Below are 5,572 nucleotides of genomic sequence, written 5' to 3'. Positions count from 1 at the left end.
CTGGACGAGTTTGAACTGTCAGATGGCAAAATTTCTGTAGCAGAAGTGCTGTGGGTGGACTCTGCTCTGCTAGGCGTCTCATTTGTTGAGTTATCAGTTCATTAATTTCAAAATTCACCAAAGGAACATGAGGAATAACTTTCAGTGTTGCTTTGTTAAGAAGATCACTCATATCACTGAGATTGCAGAGTGCATTATTGAAGTAAGGATCTTCATACTGCAATGTGAAGTCACAAGTCAACTGAAGTTTCTCTTTTACCTCAATTGTAAAAGCTTCTACCGAGCTAGCCTTATCTGGAAAAGTTAATTTACGTATATCTCCATCATTAATGATAATTCGGAGAACTAGCCCTCGGTCCATGCTGAGCATCCCTCTAAAAAAAAAAAAGACATGGTTGGTTTAGAAATGTGTTCTCATATATTTAGCATAAAATATACCGTTTTAATGTGACAAAAAGTTTTCCTCTGGCTCAGTAAGCTGAGAGAGGGAAAACATCATTCAATTCAGACAGTTCAGTGACTGAATGGGGACTTAAATGACTGCCACAAAGCTCATAGGACCTTAAGTGTTCATTATACCATGAGGTCAATTGTCTGCAGACAAACACAACATGAGTGTTAATAACTACAAGTTTTGTAATCTGTCTGAATTCTGGGAGACCGGAGCACGAGCCAGCTGAAACAATCATATCTGGTACATACTTAATCCCATCCAAACATACTGAAGATGCTACCAAAACAGTGTTTTGCTGACCGTTCATCTGAAAGAGGGACTGCTGCACATTGTCAGGGAATGAAGAAACAACAGCAGCTTTCAATTTTTGAATTTCCACTGGTGGTTTGAAAAAGATGGAGAAGCTACGTGAAAAGCCATCATTCTTTGGTGTCTTACTGCCAGTGTGAGACACACATTTTTGAAGTTTTGTGTTGCATGGACAATTTTTTTGAAGAATTTGTGTTTCCCCTCAAAGCGCATGGTCCAAACATCTATTAATGGTCCAAAAGTTCGAATTAGTTTGGGATAATGCTCTAGGTAGTGATGTTTGGGCTGAAGTCTTGTAGAGGGAAACAATGTATGAAACAAATGCCGATGTTCTGAGATCTTCATTTCTAAAAAGGCCAATGAGTCTTCTGAAAATCTTGGAGATGTGGCTAGTTCAACCACATCTTTAAGAGTCATGATCAGCTCCCAGAACAGGTCACCTTCAGGAACATTGTGTCCAATCAAAAAAGGAAGTAATCTAAGAAGAGTCCAATTTTCATGGGCATTGCCTAAAATTGTTGACTTTGCTGTGACTCTTGGGTATAATCTGAGGCCGGTCTGTTTTGTCTGTAAATGTGTAAGGAAACTCTTTGATCCCCTTATTCAAAGACTCCAAAGAAATGTATTTTTGGTCAATTAGCTTCTGAAAACATAGTGATAATTCAAAAGGCACAAGACCTTCTAAAAGATCGTGTAAGACATCTGGTGGGAAACCATCCACTACATCAAGGTTTCTCAACCCAGTCCTCGGGGACCACCAGACGGTCCACGTTTTTGCTCTCTCCCAATTGGCAGGGAATTGGGAGAGAGCAAAAACACGGACCGTCTGGTGGTCCCCGAGGACCGGGTTGAGAAACCCTGCACTACATGAAAATGTTTCAGATTCTCACTAAGTATGCAGCTAGACTTAACCCCACACTCTTTTGACAAGGTGGGATTCACAGCAACATCTTCTACGTGCTTGTCATGAGTCACTTTTGTTCGGAGCTGGGAGAAACCAGACTGTACTTCACTGACCTGCAGTTCATCCCTGGTGGCCATGCAGAATCTGCACATATGATTAGCCGTAAAACTCTCATAAAAACCTGCAAGAGAATGAGCTGCCAAATTGTCTGCTGCTACAAACAATACAGTGCCTTTAATGCTTGCTCCAAGCTGTTGCAGGTAAAGGCCCTGCTCCTCAAGTGTTACAAGATCTTGGATGAGAGGATGGAGAATTTTGCCATAACCATGCTCCTTGACCACACTGGTCTTACAAAGGATGGCAAGCTGTATTGAATGGAGAGACGAACGATACTTTGGATGCAGATTGTGGAGTAACCAGTAAATGGCACACATCTTGTGTTTTTTTTTAGATGTTTCCAGGGGATTTGCCCCGTCAAAATCATCAATATACAAGCAAAGTGCAATGCGGAACTCTTCTTCAATGAAGAATGGATTTTCCTTAAAACATGAACCATCTCTGAAGGAGGTATAATAAGGTGACTGTCCCACTTCAGTTGATAATGCTTTATCCAATATGTTTCCATTGCTTAACATTGCATGGAGCATCTTCAAAATTGGGACATAAACAACGGTTTGCGAACCATTCATTTTATATTCAACTGGCATTACAATTGGGAATTCGGTAACACTTTATAATAACGTTCCTTTGTAAGGCATTTATAAGTGATTAGTTAATGATGAACTAATTATTTACAAAACATTCATAAATGATTAATAAGTGATATGCTAACAGTTTGTGTATGTTTTGTTAATACATTTACAAGTCATTTACAAGTGATTAGTTAGTGATGAACCTACCATTTACAAAACATGACTGCATTCAAAAAGGAATGATAAATGTTAATATTTTTGTGTATGGTTTGTAGACTAAGTTATAAATCATTTACAAGTGATAAGATAATGATAAAATAATCATTTACAAATCATGACTATATGTTCACAAAGATTATTAAGTAATATGCTAATGATTTACAAACATGTCGTTATTTATCTTTAAAACAATAGCATATTACGAAATGATCAAACAAATCCTAAGCAAATTCTTATTTAGGTGCTATTTAATATGCTATTAATCACTTATAAATCATTGAAATGTCAACATTGTATACACAGTAAAGGTGTCAATTATGAAAAAATGATGATCAAACCATTAGTAAATGATATATGTATATAATTTATGTATGCTTTGGTAAAGTTGTAAGCTGGTCGGTTAAAAAGCACAAAAATGCAATTATGCTAAAGCTCTTTTTTTTAAGAATAATAAATTATTTGGAGTCAAGTGAATCAACGTGTAAATGACTTACAGTTAGGGGATTACAGTGGGTTGTGTTAAACCCTTTCTTTCATCAGCATACACTCTAAAAAACGCTGGGTTGTTTTTTCAACCCAAATGCTGGGTTGAGACTGCTGGGTAACAAATTTGGGTTGATTTAACCCAATTTGGGTTGAAAATCGGTCTTGATCTATAACCCAGCAGTGCTGGGTTGGGAACGCGGACGTGAAAGAGAGCACGCACGTCACGTCAACATCCAGGGACATCAGCGAGAATTGACGGAGTTTTGCGCCGTCTTTAGAGGGAAGCCAGTGAAATTCTGTCTGAAACATAAGTTATTCAGTGTGTATTTAACAATGTTCATAATAAATAAAACATTTGCTTTACTGTATAATATATATACACGCAAATTTTAGGCTTTCGGTCAGTTGAACTGAGATTACCTAACGACTAAGCGACGGCCGTGCTCCGCCTCACGGCCGATCTCTTGCTCAGTGGACTGGAAAGCGCGCGTGACATCGTCATCGGAAGGAGCTTGGAAAGGATAACGTAAAATTTTTAAATATTACTTTTGTATATGTTAAATCTACTTTGTTTATTATTAATTATTTACTGTGTTAGATACGGTTTTGATATAGCGGAGTTTACTTAACTAATTTGATTTTGTCAGCACATCCACATAAATTTCCCGCTCTGCTTGTAAGGTACATTTCGTTCAATTCGTTTGACTTAGTTGTACATTCGACAGCAAACGATGTTAATTTACTACGAACATGTAATTTCTTTAATCCTGTAAATGGTTTGATGCAGGCGGGAATGTCTGAGCTCAGCTCAGGCTAAAGGAGGCTTGAAACTAAGCATGCTCGACGGACATTTTCTAAGCATAGTGCTAAGGCCATGGTTAACTAATGCTGATAGCTTGGTGTGTTATGGTCTTTAATGCTCCTAAAGGTTTTTTAGGTGTTCTGAAGGTAGCTCTAAGGATATTTAACTTTTACACATTTTTGAGTTCTTAATGAATCTATACCATTTCTTTTTTATTTATTTTTCCTTTTTTCAGATTGGGACCAATATGGCTGAGTACCTTCGTTCAGAAGAGTCCATTGAATTTTCTTATGTTCTCATGCTTGGAGACAACCACTGCTTTCAAGCCTTTGCTATAATAAATGGCACAGCATTTGAGCAAAGTACATTACTTGCTGCAGTGGTCGTTTGAAATGTTTTCATATTTTAAATACATATTTTCTTGGAAGTAAATTTGACTTCAGTCACTTTATATCTCAGGATATATTGATGTTTGCACAAAATTGTTAATGGGAAAGTTATAAAATGTTTTCCTATTTTTTCCTAATCTTAAATTTGTATTTTCTTAAGTTTTTTTTTGTTTGTTTTTTCAGTCAGTTTGATGCCGTTTCATTTTTACTTCTACATATTTTTTTTTCTACATTGCAGTTGATGATTTATATATATCAGGATATGTTAATGTTTATGCACAAATTTGTATTTTAAAGTTAATCTTTCTGACTTCAGTCAGTTAGATGCTTTTTCATTATTACTTCTACACACTTTTATTTTTCCTCTACTCTGCAATTACATTGCAATTGATTCTTACTGATGATTCCTGTATATCTCAGGATATATTAATGTTTATGCATGATGTAAATGTTATGAAAAGTTTTCATATTTCAAATTGTGTTTTTCTAAAGTTAATTTGTCTGACTTCAGTCTGATGCATTGTTACTGACTTCAGTCACAGTGTTTCTGTGATACATTTTGATACATTTTAATAGAAATTGTCTTAATGCTGAGGTGGAGATGGGAAAAATGTCTTAAATTCATATGGACACATTTTTTACATGTTTTGTCATAAATAAAATTCCATTACTGAAGTATGTATTGCTGTAGAATTGTTTTTATTTTAGTAATTTTAATCACCAAAGTTTCTAGATTAAATTTATGACCCATTTTGGGTTACATTCAACCCAGCAGTGTAGTCATTTTGAACTAATAGTTGGGTTAAAAATCAGAACCCAATATGCTGGGTTAAACGTGTAACCCAACTTGTTGGGTCAAAATAACCCAGCGTTGGGTTAGTCCCTTTTTTACCCAGCGCTGGGTTACCAAAATAACCCAGCAGTTTTTAGAGTGTAGTCTTGGAGAGTGTGGGATCTAGTGATAATGTGAACCAGTTTCACCTTCCACAGCGTTACAGCGTTAACATACTCCATGTGTCAAAGAACACATCTGTCTGCAGTCAGCCCTTACATTGCAGCACACGTTTTACTCATCATTCGTAGATCTTTCTTACCTGTTTCAAATGATCTGTAGCTGTACACAAGGCATTTACAACACTTTCTGCATCCCCTAATCTAAAGTGTAAACTACTCATCACTTGTAAATGTTTTACTCATCATTCGTAGATCTTTCTTACCTGTTTCAAATCATCTGTAGCTGTACACAAGGCATTTACAACACTTTCTGCATCCCCTAATCTAAAGTGTAAACTACTCATCACTTGTAAATGATTTATA

The 5,572-nt window shown here is 36.3% G+C and overlaps 1 long non-coding RNA gene across 1 annotated transcript; it reads left to right on the top strand.

Annotated features, from left to right (window-relative positions):
- Nucleotides 1–3,209: 3,209 nt before the first annotated feature.
- On the top strand, nt 3,210–4,933 carry LOC140588391 (uncharacterized). The gene is made up of 2 exons (XR_011989741.1): nt 3,210–3,590; nt 4,102–4,933. It is a non-coding gene; the product is annotated as an uncharacterized lncRNA (long non-coding RNA).
- The last annotated feature ends 639 nt before the right edge of the window (nt 4,934–5,572 follow it).

The sequence above is a fragment of the Paramormyrops kingsleyae genome, chromosome 3, assembly GCF_048594095.1.
Source record: "Paramormyrops kingsleyae isolate MSU_618 chromosome 3, PKINGS_0.4, whole genome shotgun sequence".
In the NCBI taxonomy this organism is placed as follows: Eukaryota; Metazoa; Chordata; class Actinopteri; order Osteoglossiformes; family Mormyridae; genus Paramormyrops; species Paramormyrops kingsleyae.
This window is presented reverse-complemented; position numbering and strand designations above follow the sequence as displayed.